Source organism: Anabrus simplex, chromosome 9 (genome assembly GCF_040414725.1).
Source record: "Anabrus simplex isolate iqAnaSimp1 chromosome 9, ASM4041472v1, whole genome shotgun sequence".
Lineage (NCBI taxonomy): Eukaryota > Metazoa > Arthropoda > Insecta > Orthoptera > Tettigoniidae > Anabrus > Anabrus simplex.
In genome coordinates, this window is record NC_090273.1 from 169,986,723 (window position 1) to 170,001,519 (window position 14,797).

General features: G+C 38.3%; 1 protein-coding gene across 2 annotated transcripts in view; it reads right to left on the reverse strand.

Annotated features, from left to right (window-relative positions):
• The window catches only part of LOC136881057 (selenocysteine lyase), an 83,048-nt gene extending 69,588 nt beyond the window's left edge, over positions 1 to 13,460 (reverse strand). The window contains exon 1 of one of the 2 annotated variants that reach the window (XM_068229131.1): positions 12,988 to 13,039. The gene's annotated coding sequence lies outside the window, so the exon portion shown is untranslated. Of the gene's footprint in view, positions 1 to 12,987; positions 13,040 to 13,325 lie in introns of those variants that run through there. The other variant, XM_067153660.2, reaches the window with a different exon arrangement.
• Positions 13,461 to 14,797: the final 1,337 nt, after the last annotated feature.

Here is a 14,797-nt window from a genome sequence, read left to right on the forward strand (position 1 = left end):
AAACTGTCGGCTAAATCCGATGAGGTTGTGAAATTTAAAAAAGGAATTTCAAGAAATAATTCTTGCTGAAGGATTAACCGGTGATCAGATTTTTAATTGTGATGAGAACGGGCTAAATTTCAAGATGCTGCCATCAAAAACTCTCGCAGCCCAAGCCGAGACGTCTGCACCTGGCTATAAGCGTAGTAAGGAAAGAGTTACTCTTCTTGCCTGTAGTAATGTTACTGGGAACTTAAAAGCAAAATTGCTTATGATTGGTAAAGCAAAGAAGCCTCGGGTATTTAATAACATTTCTGTTAATGCTCTTCCAGTCCATTATACGAATCAGAAGGCTGCCTGGATGTCTGCTGACATAGTTAAAGACTGTTCTTTTACACAGTTTGTTCCACCTGTAAAAAATTTCTAGCTTCAGACAATCTCCCTAGAGAAGCTCTTCTTCTACTAGACAACGCTCCATCACACCCAAATGAAGAGCAACTTAGAAGTGGTGTCATCAAAGTCATGTTCCTCCCACCTAACGTGACGTCATTATGCCGGCCAAAGAACCAACGTGCGCTGGAGACACTGAAGAGGAAATATCGGCGGAATCTCCCTTCAACCCTGACAGAGGAAGTGGACAATGGTAACAACATGATAGAAAAGTTAAAACGAATCAGCATGAAAGACGTGGTATACTGGATAGCGCAGTCTTGGGAAGAAGTTGAAACAACGACATTAGCAAAGTCTTGGAACATATTGTTGAGTGAAATAAACATCAAAAGGAGGTGGTACAAGAAGACATGGAAAACACTGTTCCCTTACTGAATTTCATTCCTGGCTGTGAGGATGCTACGACTTAAGATATGAGTAAGTGGTGTGCACAAGATCAGCTGTTTGAACTAACTGACCCTGATATTATTGATTTTGTGAATGCTAATGAAAATGAGGGTGATGATGAAGAAGAAGAATGAGGCATTGCAGAATAAAAGGAGAAAATGGTGACTCAAAGCAAAGGATTAAGTTAATTGGAAATGGCATTAACCTATGTTGAGCAACAGCTGGAAGCAAGCGCAATGAAGGTGTTGATTTTTCGTTGATGGCAGGATCTCGCAGCAAGAAAACGTGAATCAGCAGGCATGCAGACATTGTTGACAAGTTTCTTTTTGTAAGACATTACGAATGTTTGTATTCAATACTGCATGTACGGTACTGTACAACTGAATTATAATTCAATAAATAGAGTACCGTAAAACATGTCATTCTTTTAGTAATACAGTATAGCCTTCCTGTTTGTTTTATTCATTTTCAAAGTTATTCTGTATTATCCAACATTTCTGGTGATCCGACATACTCCAGGTCCCGTTTATGTCGGATAATCGAGATTCTACTGTAGTTTGAAAATTTAAAGTGATGTGATGTGATGATGATGCTTGTTGTTTAAAGGGGCCTAACATCGAAGGTCATCGGCCCCTAGGCAGGAGATTGGCAGCAATACTGTCCATGCAATTGATAAAACAATCTTGTTCTCACCTCGTAAAATGTGGCACAATATTTGGTAGACAAATGTTTTATCGGAGCCCCCTCCCCAGTCAGCCAATAAAGTAACAACTGGGAATCTTATTTCTTACTGCATGTAACACTTCTGTTCTATGTTTAGCTTTGCATAAGCTGTCTTGCCGTTTGTCTTCTGTTTTATGTTGAGCAACGGGCAAAACAGGGGTCAGTAGCTTGAATTGTTGGCAAGATTTGCCATGATATTTAGAATGATTCTCCAATTCTTGCAGTGTGAGGTTGCAGGCTTCAGTTAGTGTCTTCTGTCTCTGAAAATCTTCTGGAAGTCCGTCCTGAAATGTTGTCCACAACTCGGGTATAATGGCAGGAGAACAAAATGTGCAGATGATAGCAACAAGCAATCTTAATTGTGTTAGCATTTTGTGTCCGGCAGCCTTCTGCAACCATTCTTTCCATTCGGCATCGTTAATGACTACGCGTAATTCTTCTGCAGCTTGTTGAAATGAGTTGCAAAGTATTCCATCAACGACTGTGGTCCTTTGACATGTAGAATCAGGACTCGGAGATAATCTTTCGATGTTGCCCGGACTGACAGTGTAGATCCATTAAGGGTTATAAATTTCATGTTGTTGGTCCGTATTGAACTGAGAATAACATATGAGTAACAACACAGTAAAGGTTTCCACCTATTCAATACAAAATATATTCACAATATTTTAAAATTACATGGAACTAGTTTCGACCCATCTAGGGGTCATCATCAGCCACATCAAAGCAAAGATCACTCTTGACGAAATCCTAAGAACATGTTAATTTTAACAGTAAGATTATTATGGAATAACAAGTGAATGTGGTAAATGAAAAGAGATGTTAGTATGGGACAGGTGAGTAATAGCTAATAAATATACAAGGAATATACATAACAGGTTTGGAACAAAGTATAAAAGGGGGCTTAGTGTAGTAAAAATTATATAATCATGGAAAACAGTAAATCCTTATAATGAAGAATGCAATGTGAAATGACACACATAAAATTATATATGGCTTAGGAAGAGTGGAGGTGGTTTTTTTTTTTTTTTTTTTGCTAGGGGCTTTACGTCGCACCAACACAGATAGGTCTTACGGCGATGATGGGATAGGAAAGGCCTAGGAGTTGGAAGGAAGCAGCCGTGGCCTTAATTAAGGTACAGCCCCAGCATTTGCCTGGTGTGAAAATGGGAAACCACGGAAAACCATTTTCAGGGCTGCCGATAGTGGGATTCGAACCTACTATCTCCCGGATGCAAGCTCACAGCCGCTCGCCTCTATGCGCACGGCTGGAGGTGGTTTAGGAGGGGAAGAGGGCTTAAGGTGGGGTTGAAGGGTGCGGGAGAAAGGGTAATTGTCTCGGAAAAGTACCTTTGATTAAATTTAGGATTGAGTTTTGGTTGGTTGCATTATTGTTTCTGAGGAAAGTGATAAATAGATCGAAGAGTATGTTGGGTTTCTCTGAGATTTCATTGAGATTGTGACTGGCATTAAAGTATTGGTCTAGGTGTATGTAGTAATTTTCCATTATGTCGAGTAAAAGGCCCTTGTTTGCTAATACGAGGATGTCCATGTCTTGTTCGATGTTGGTGAAATTATGGTTATAATCTTGCATGTGTTGGCCGATGGCTGAAAAAAATTGTTGTATTTTATTGCGTTAGTGTGCTCGTGGTATCTGATATTGAAGTTTCTACCGGTTTGCCTGATGTAGGTTTTTCCACAGGTGTTACATTTGATCTTATAAACTCCTGATTTTAAAAAACAGCTGGTCCTGTTGATGTGTGAAGTATTGTGTAAAACGTTCATGTTCTTATAGTTGTTTTGAAGGCTATTTTAACGCCTTGTTTCTTAAAGATATTGGTTAACTTGTAGATATCATTGTTGAACGTGAAGGTGGAAAATGTTAGAGGTTTAGTTGTTTCTTTTTTGAGGGTAGTTTTTGGGTGATATTTATGTTTATTGATTATCCTTTCTATAAAATGGTTGCTGAAGCCGTTGAATTTTGCGATTCCGCGGATTGTGTTCAGTTCGTTCTTTAGATCTTTCTTGGACATAGGTATGCTGAAGGCTCGGTGAAGTAGGCTGTTGTATGTGGCTCGTTTGTGGGACTGGGGGTGCACTGAATCTTGGCGAATGGTGGAGGCTGTTTGAGTGGGTTTTCTGAATATTTTATAACTGAAAGAATCTGAGTTTCTAGTGATGGTTAAATCTAGAAAGTTGATTTTTAGATTTGATTTGGATTCTAGTGTGAATTTGATATGAGGATCAATATTGTTGAGTCTTAAGAGGGTGGTGGATGCGTTAATTGATTTCTCATTCATGATTACAAAGACATCGTCAACATATCTGGCCCAAAAGAGAATGTTTTCAAATTCATTGTCAATTTTGGTGTATTCGAGGAAATCCAGGTATATTTCTGCTAAGATACCTGAGGCCGGTGACCCCATTGCCAAACCATCTTGTTGATATATGACATTGTCAAAAGTGAAAAAGTTATTATTGAGGATTAGTTTCAATACTGTGATAAAGTCTTGTATCTCTAGTTTGCTTAAGTGGCTGTTTTTGTTTAAATTGTTTATAATTATCGGAATTAATTTTGATACTTGTATGCTTGGGTACATGTTTACAATATTGAAAGAGTGGATAGAGTGATCAGGTTGCAAATTGAACTTGTTAAGTTTTTCTACTAGCTCTGATGTGTTTTTAATAGACTTTTTGGATAAAAATTGATAATTTTTTCTTAAGAAACATTGGATGAATTGTGATATTTTGTATAAGGGGCTTGGTCTATAGTTGATAATTGGGCAGATGGGAACTCCGGCTTTGTGTATTTTGGGAAGAGCTTTAGCAGTGGGGAGTCCTGGGTTCATTTGTATGAGTTTGGATTTTTCCTGTTTGGTAAATAAAAATGAAGTGATTTTAAGAGTTTAAGTAGTTTTTGAATTTTTTGGGTGGGGTGTTTTTTGATTATGGAAAATGAGCTGTCTGTGAAACAGTTTTTTGTTTTTTCAATATATAATTTTTTATCCATGATAACTGTTGCATTGCCTTTGTCAGCTTAAGTCCAGCTCCATGGCTAAATGGTTAGCGTTGTTTAATGGCAAATAAATTATTTAAATGACCCAAGGCAGATAATTACAGGCCAGTTAGCTTGATATGTGTTGCTTGTAAGCTCTGGAAAAGCATTCTTCCTGATTGTATTAGGCGCATTTGCAAAATTACTAACTGGCCTGATAGAAGGCAATTCACGTTTTGAAAGTTCCAACAAGATATAGCAGATATTTTAAATTCAGGAGGTCAAATGGACCATACCACTATTGACCTATCCAAGGTTTTTGATAGAGTGAACAACAGGAGACTTCCGATGAAAATGAGTGCTACTGGACTAGACAAAAGTGTGACTGAATGGATGGTTAAATTTCTAAACAGGAAAACTCGTAGAATTAGACTAGACGAAGCATTATCTGATCTTGCAGCGATTAATGTGATCTTCCGCTAAGCAGTTTTACACTTATATTTTCTTATATATATAAACAACGCGAGTAAATTAGTGGAATCTTACAGATGATGTTATAAGTTACTGTACTGAGTAATAAATATTACAGGATTGCGAGAGATTGCAAAAGAACCTCAACAATGTTTTGAAAGGAACGATGTGCAGAGAGATGAATGTGTTTCCCGCACCTTTCCGGTGACATTATTTGCTCTTCCTTCTCAGTACCTTTCCCAGTAAGTACTCTAACCTCAGAAAGCGTTGAAGTGGAAGTTCTTTTGTGCTTCATTTCATCGTGATGTTACAGAGCTCCTGTCATTTGAGGAACGAATAGTTAGTAATAGCATATGTAGAAGAAAGACCCAACACTGCCTTCTATGTATTTATTTCTACATAATCAACATGCATGATGGTAAACAGAATGAAAAGTCAGGTTGTAGGTTTCACCAACACAGTACCTCACTGTAAGTACCTAGGTGTTAATATAACGAAAGGTCTTCCTTGTGGCAATCACATTAAAGGGGCTGTAATAAGGATGTGAAGGAAATGACATTTATGTCTGTGGTAAGTCACCAATTCGAATATGAAAACTGGAAAAGTTTCAAATGAAAGCAGTACAATTTGTTCTAGGTGATATCCGACAAAAGAGTTGTGCTACAAAAATGTTGGAAACTTTAGGCTGGAAAGAATCTATATATACCCTTACACTAAATGGGAAAGGTGACCTAGAAAACATTTTAAAAGAAGAAAGAAGAATCCTGAGGAAAATTCTCGGCCCCCGAAAAACAGAAGATGGATATAGACTGAGGTCACGCAAAGTGACAGAAGAGCTTTCCAACATTGCAGCAGACATCCGCAAAAGACTTCTGAAATTTTATGGCCACGTTCGCAGACTGCCGGCAAGTAGACTGACACACAAGATTCTCACCTACATAGAACATCTAAAAAATATTCCATGGGTACTGGAAGTGAAGAAGGATCTGGAAAAAGCCCATATGGACTCAACTGACACCGCAGATAGAAACCTCTACAGGAAAAAAATCAATGGATGGAAAGTGCAACCAGAGAACGAAGTGAAAAAAAAAAGACTGGAGCAAAGTGGACAGAAGAACGAAAAAGGATTCATGGAGAAAGGATGAGAGCTGTTTGGCAACTCAGAAAACAGAATCGTTAGAGCTTTGCGTGATCCACTGGGTCCATACGCACATAATAATAATAAAAGTTTTGTCTGTACATTGCTCAAAATTTTAAAAGGATGGTATTTCTGTATCGGTCATGTCCATAGTAACAAGGAAATGCACTTTTAAATTTTCTGTAATTTCTGTCTGTCTGTCTGTATGTATGTATGTATGTATGTATGTACACGCATCACGAGAAAACGGCTGAAGAGAATTTAATGAAAATTGGTATGTAAAGTCCGGGAATAAGTCGCTACAATCTAGGCCATAAATAATCTTTTTCACGCCGAGAAAAATGGTAGTTTAGGGGAACGCCTAAAATTTAATTCTCAAATGTTTATGTTATTAGTTGTCCTATCGTAATGAAAATCGGTATGCAAAGTCGGGGAATAAGTTGCTACAATCTAGGTCATAAATAACTTTATTCACGCTGAGCAAAATGATAGTTTAGGGGAAGGCTCAAAATTTAATTCTCAAATATGTGTGTTATTAGTGGTCTCATTGACAAATACTATATAACTAAAGTTGTATAGTATTAAATTTCCGATCATTTATGTCTTATACATTTTTACCGTACCGGCTAGAGATATTCATGAATATGGATTTTTATTGCTAAGTTCTTATCAACGCCATCATGAGAAAATGGGTAAACAGAATTAAATGAAAATCGGTATGTAAAGTCAGACAATAAGGAACTAGTCTACGCTATAATTAGTTTTATAAGATGCCCTACTATTACAGAGTCGAAAGAAAACAATGTGAGGGCCTATCATACAGAAAACTCATAACATTGATCAACAATGACATCAGGAACATTGATTGACCATTGTTTGTTGTGATGTGCTTCGTGTCTCTGTTGCCACTCATCTCCGATAGATGGGATTACTGCTGTATACAGAGTTTTCTTTAAATTTGCTTTACGTCGCGCCGACACATATAGGACTCATAGCGACGATGGGATACGAAAGGGCTAGGAGTGGGAAGGAAGCGGCTCTGGCGGTAATTCCTGGTGTGAAAATGGGAGATCATAAAAAACCATCTTCAGGGCTGTCGACAGTGGAGTTCGAACCCACTACCCCGGATCCAACCTCGCAGCTGCGCGCCCCTAACCACACAGCCAACTCACCCGGTCGTACCGACTAAGTTAGATAACTTTCTGATACTACCGATACATAACAAACTGATTCATCATAGCATTCGAGCCATTCAATTCCTACTCTGAGGCACTGACTGGAATGAGCAGTGTGCATATTTAACGGAATAATGTCAGAGAAGTGTTCACGGCTGTCTGCGGTCTGGTCATTCCAGCACTGGAACTTTGGACTGTTAGATCGGCACCGTATTACTGAACAGATCAGATCTAAGGCTTTTCAGGTGTTTGCTCTATTAACCAGCGTTTCGTCTCTATTGGTGGAAAAATATCTAATTCCCTCCATGGGAACTTAGAATTTCCAACCGTATTACTGTTCGTTAAAAGTGAGAAAATGTGAGTTTTTTAAATTTGATCGAGTATTTTATATGATAACATTGCTTTTAATCGCTACATTCCTACCAACGACTTGAGGTAAGAAAACCACAAAGACAGTCTCAATGACAGTCTTTCTGAGAATCCTGTAGCGAAGTACAGGTACATCAGCTAGTTGGGAATAAAGAGATGAGCTCCTCAACTAAGGGGTATGTTCCAGGGAGCTGAGAAGAATAACAGAGTAGCCCTCAAAAAAGGTCAAATGGGACCTCTCCTTGAAACCGGCAGCCATACTGTTTAGCACCATGGCTGGCTGGGCTGCGGTGCATGCTAGTTGCTCATCATAAGTTTTGTTATGTGTGTATGGGTATAACAATAGACGTGCCAGCATTGATTTTCATTGGTAAGCGTTTCTTATCGCAGGCTAGAACATGTGAAACATAGATGCGCATGTTTAAATTTTCATGGAGAGATCGTCATTATTCTAAAATATGGATTGGTGGAGGTTCTGTAAGAATCCAGAGCATCGGGCTCTGTGGAAAAAGGCATTTAAGAGGAAGAACTGGACACCTGGTGTTAACTGTTATTTGTACGGAGCACTTTAGCCCTGACCAGGTGAATGATAGTACTTATCCGGGCCGAGACTGAGAGAGAATGCCATCCCAAAAGCATTCCCCGCCTATCCCAGCTACTTACAGCCATCAGCTCCTAAAGTAATTATCATTCAAGGACGTACATTATGATAGTGGCTGATATGCTTTGTTGTTCCGTTATGATGACATTCAAAATAAAAATGGTTTGCAGAAAAGGAAGGAATCAAGATCCAAGGATGCTGACACTCTCGGGCCACGTAATATCATACTGGAGAGGGCTTCCAGTGCCATTAATACTATTCAGGTGCGAAAGGTGAGAACATTTGCTATTTTATTACAGGAAGAACTTTGAACACAATATATTCCTCTTACAGTTCAGTATTCCCCCTTCCCACTGTTGTAAGACCTGAAGATGGTTTTCTGTGATTTCCTGTTTTCATACCAGGCAAATGTTGCGGCTGTACCTTAATTAAGCAATGGCCGTTTCCTTTCCAATCCAATCGTTGCCTTAAGACCTATTTGTGTCACTGTGACGTAAAGAAAAAAGTACCATATTCCCCTTTTAACTATTAATATTCTCGTTTGTTTATTCAGTGTTCAATCCCCAGAAGAGAAAAATGGAGAAAACTTTGAACATGCCCAGTGTCATAAGAAAAACGAGAAATTAAAAATAACTGAGATGTACGAGAACGATCATCTATCTGATTAGGCTAATATATTAACTGTACTTCAACATCCGACTAAAACACTTATTCAGAGTACAAAATGAAAAGATCCAGGGAACAAAAACTAGACAATATGTCATGAAAGTTACGCAGTTCAAAGGACAGTAATGCTCACCCCTGGAATGTGATCGCAATGCTTCTGTTGTTTTGGGGCCGACGACCTTAGATGTTAGGCCCCTTTAAACAACAAGCATCATAATCATAATCATCATCAATTCTGTACTTCACAGTGGTGCTGAATGGGCGTGGCTTCAAGGGCTTTCCCACCCCGCGAAGTGGGCCTACTTTGTCCACAGGTTAGCAGTGGTGAGGGGCTACTCCATTATTCTTCTCAGGCCCTTGGTACGTTCTGAGCTGTGGTGGAGAGTGGGTGTGGAATGACTTTACAGGATGAATAAGCTTAAGTGGAGCTTTCAAAGGTAGGAAGAGATTGGAATAATTTATCAAGGGTAATGTTCAATAAATTTCCAATTCCTTTGGGGGCATTTAAGAACAGATTGGGTAACAACCTTATAAGGGTGTTTAGAGGTTGTAGTAAGGATGTAAAGGAGAGGGCATATAAGTCTCTAGTAAGACCCCAACTAGAGTATGGTTCCAGGATTACTTGATTGAAAGTTAGAAACTTCATTCTGTTCCATACTGAACTGCGATTACAGTAAAATGAAAATGTTAAGGGTCCACCTTTTCAATACAATGAATATTTATTGATGAGAGTGTATATCACATGTCGTTTAAAGAAGATTGGTACTAGTTTCGACGCTCATTGCAAGTCATCATCAGCCAATGAATCAATTGAGCAAAACAACAATATAAAACATATGATAGCACTTACAAGAAAATATTTGTAAGTAGTAAGAGCTCTACAGTCATCAACAACTTTTGGCTCACAACATAAGAAGTTACCCTCACCATCATCAAATGGTTCTACTTTTGATTCAACATTCGACACATTAGCTACATTCAATTGTCACATTGCCTTTTCGACCAGCATGTCAACAAACCTACATGTCTTAATAACGTTATAGCATCATATCAAATGAGATTGTCCATAGAGGTCCAATATCAACATTGTATATTTAACCTTCAACTACAATTTCGTACTTCATCAAAGTGAACCACATCATCACTATATGCTACTTACTTTTATCTTATGTAAACAAATAATTACAGGTCACTTCACTATTTTACAACATTATGTTTTAAAATATACGATTTTGATCGTCATTCTCATTATTATCTAGTTCTAACCGCTAGTCGGTCAACATCATTTTAAAGGAATTTTTACCACTTGTCTATAACAAACTGTTACTTTATTCATTTTACTTATAATAATTGTCTTCCAATGTCACTATAGCAAATACTTTCACCAAATGTAAACTTCTCACTCATAGCATAGTCTTTTACCATATATGTTAATGTTAGGACAACTAGTGATGAGAAATCTGGGAAAGAAGACAGGAGGGCATTGGATCAAAGAAATTCAAGAGGATCTCCAAACAGTTGGACTTGAAATTAGGTACACATCAGAGAACAAGAATAAAATTACCACCCTTCTTACGAATCACAAATTTTCAACTGAAATGATGCACAGAAGGCCTATAGAGATTTCAGATGAATTAAGAACACTGCGATCAGAACGAATGAAGAAGTACTGGGCAGATAAGCAGAATCAAAAACAGTACAACCTTCAAAGAAAAAGTGTACATGGAAGACTCAAGTGGTCCAATGTGGCCAATAAAGTTGATAAATAATAATATGTAAATCAGATGCCTGATTTTATTTTAAGGTTAAACCCATGACTGATGATGCCTATATGTAAGGCAAAACATATACCATTTTAATTAACATGCCAATGTAATTCAAAAAAGACAAGATTTATTGTATTGATTAGGTGGTGAAATTAATAAAATAATTTATTGTCATTATTTCAATTAAGTGGTATGTTCCAAGCTGTCAGCGCAAAGATGGCGTGGAATGACATTAGTATTATTACAAGTAATAAAACTCATTGTAGACCATATCAGACATCAGATTATGAACATTAAAATAAGAACAATAGTTAACACCACTTTTCCAATAGGCCTACTTATCTTTCCTTATATTTAGGATATAAACATTACAACAGGCGTTGTAAGATGGGACATGTTTCGCTTAACTGTCATAAGCATCATCAGCCGAAATAAATCTTAGCCTAAAGTTAGGTCAGGGCCCCGAACCTAGCGTCCTTAAAATATATGGCACCCTAAGAATCAACATTTACATTTAGAAAATCAAATAGGCTTAAAACTAGTGTAAAAAAACATAGAACGTTACAACATGGCTAAGAGAAAAACAACACAATTGTACTTTCTGTTTTTAACCTCTGTTTCAACACGAGACGGTATGGACTGTAGAAGAAAGACCCAACACTGCCTTCCATGTATTTATTTCTCCATAATCAATACGTTCCTTGCCAATGATTATATAATATACTACCACAATATTCTAAGGAAAGTAGGAAAACCAGTCTCGCAAATGGATTATGCACATCAGCTGAGTGATGATCTGATTACATCTCACCTTCGCCAACTTTGTTGCGCCCGTTAAGAGCAATGTTACGTGAAATACTCAAAGTAAATGCAGATGTATGCAAACCTGAACAAAAGAAACCCTAAAAGAATAAAATATGTGTCTTCTTTCCTTCAAAATTGCAGAGAATGCCTAGCTCTTTTGCACTGCTTGCAGTCAGGCAGTATGTGGTGACCACCAATCAAGTACCTGAGTATAGCATTTAAGTGATATGTAGGCAGCTAAGAACAAATAGAGCTTATAGTAACTTGCAAATATTAATAAGACACGCTTAAAGTACGACAAAAATGCATTTGTCAACCATGCTGCTGATAAAGTACCTGATCCTATGTTTAATTTCACAACGAAATTTGCTATAGTCATAAAGTATGATGCTGGTTGATATTTTTTTTGGAGAAAATGCACTGGTAGAGAGACTGAACCCAGAATAGGGTGAAAGAATGAAAATTTGTGTGATTTTCTCCTTAGAACGTATTGAAAGTGATGTTTTCTTAGTGTATTGGTTACACTGGAGATGTGCAGTAACCAAGAATCGAACAAGTACTTTACATGTAGTAGGTCCAAGGACTTTTACGACTTCAAGAATAGAAAAATGTGCTTGTATACTTGTATGTTGAAGTTTTTGTTTACCTTTATTACATGCAGATACTGGTGGTTTCATTTGCATAGTCCCACAGACAAATGGATACCGGTAGTGATAATGATGGTCATGGGAGAGATTAGTGATCAAGGGTTAACTACTTTTTGTATGGTTTTTCGGAGATCCAACCGGCCGGAATTTAGTCCCGCAGCTGTTGCTTGACATACTGTTAAATTTTCCAACACGAGGTTGGAGAATTTGAACACCTTCAAGTAACATCGGATAGCGCCGGGATCAAAAATGTGAAATTGGGGTACCGTCTGAGCCACTAGGCAAGGCAGAAAGATGAAGGTAGGTTATACCCAGTATTTTGGAGATATCAATGAAGTGCAGGAGACAAGGCGAGAAGAGCATATTATTATGTCTAGAGATATACAAATTAAATGTTGATAGACAGATGGCGGTACTGGTGGTGGTGATTATTGTTTTAGAGGAAGAACAACTAGCAACCATCCTCTATATAACACTAATCAGAAAGAAAAAAAAATAGAAGGGATCTGACACTTCGAAAATTGAAAGTATCGGCCAAAGGAAGACAAAGGCACGAAAGGCGTAAAAATGAAAGACACCCTAGGCCTCGCAACCTAATACAGTCAGGGTCGGAAAATAACAAGAGTTGACCAATGGAGGTTGGATAGGATAGAGGAAAGTGAGGAGCCTGGCACAAGTAAGTGGAAGCAATGCCAGGAGTCAGCTAAGGGCCCATTGGTGGCCAACCCACGCTCCCAAGTTCAGAGCCCTTGGGGCCTGTTGATAGACAGTGTGTGCATTAACGGAAATTAATGTATTAGAATATACTAATGATACCTTTAAAAAATATATATGCAAGGTCTGCATCAGTGGGTAACAGTCCATTTTACAAGGAGAGATTTTCTAAGAGTAAATATGGAAGTAATATAGCAAGTACTACATTCAAAATACTGCTAACCGATTTTCACTTAGAATAGCCCTAAGGCAAAATATGCACAATGTTATACGTTCTCATATTCAGAATAATACAAGACGTACGTTACCCAAGGATCATTTAAGAGAAATAACCTACGTTATAAATGTTTTTCTACTCCTGTGTTTTAGCTTTAATTCTTTTTCAGAAAAATGTGCTATTACCCGTGAGATGTAGCATGTGAATTCACCGTCATATTTACCTGCGTTGCCGTTGCCGATAGTTAGGTTAGAAATTGTTCACAAACATATACACACGCCCACTGCTTCATAGAGCCACGGCCGACTGGATCCCTCGCTGCGCTCCTAGGTAGCCAGAGCGACGCATCAAGTCAGCCGTGATAGAGCACGTTGTTAGGCGATAAAATGCTGCCAACCCTTCTATCAACAACTAATGAAATTACGGTTTACTTATTTTCGTAGTAATTTTTCACGAAATGTGGGCACATTGCATTTGTGACCAGGCATTGGTATTTTAAATTGCATGCAGTGAACCGATATTTCCTATGTGATAATATTCGGTCCAACTGGTACCGACAATGGAAATAAATAATGTATTGCTATAGTGCCAACTGCATTCATAGAGCCGTCACATAGCCGTTTACATTTTACCCAGAGCCATCTACAGTTAAACCGGAAGGTACGCTTGGCAACGCTGTATCTATCTGTCTAGTGGAGGCCGAGAGAAAAGAGGGCGTGTCCAATTTTGAATGACTTCACCCATATTCACTACATTTAGACCAAGACCAACTACAATACTCAGACCACAATACAGAAAAAACATGGCTGCCGTACCAGGCCAAAGCTGACGTGGCGAGGAGTAACCTAATAATGGTCGTGAGAACATTGCAGTACGAAAATATTTATTGAAGGATTTAAAAAAACAGCATTTGATACGTAAAAGAGAAATAGAAATTTTACGTGCTCTTTATCTAGAGGATTTTTTTTCTTGTTTAACGTCCACTATCACATCGAAAGGTTTTGGCGATGGATGGAAGGAAAGGGCTACGAGTGGGAAGGTAGCGACCGCGGCCTTAATTAAGGTACAGCCCCGGCATTTGCCTGGTTTGAAAATGTGAAACCACTGAAAACCATCTTCAGGGCCGCGCGGTCAGGGTTGAGTAGCTGTGATCTTGCATTCGGAAGATGGGAGGGGTTCGAATCCCATCGTCGTAGCCCTGAAGATGGTGTCCCGTGGCTTCGCATTTTCACACCAGGCGAATGCTGCGGCTGTACCTTAATTAAGACCACGACCGCTTGCTTCCTACTCTTACCTCTTTCCTATCCTTCCATGACCGAGAACTTTTGATGTGTTAGTGTGACGTTGAATAACTGGCAACAGAAAAAAGCATTACAATAAAAAACAAGTTATCAACGCCTAACAAATGTCACTTCGTTGAAAACACGAATACGGACCTAAGCAAAAATCGACACAGCACCAAACAAATAAGTAGTTTTCCGAACATTAACACTGTGACCCATCATCCTATTATGCATCATTCACCAAAATATTGAATTTGACTAAAACTAGCACTACACACATCCTACAACTCCTCTTTTGAAGTTTCCTGGCAATTTTTCATTTGAGTTCGCATAATTGTTGATAAAATTACTGGCCAGAATTTTTACACAGTCATTTAAAATTTTTGACGAAGAAACATCACACTTCCACACA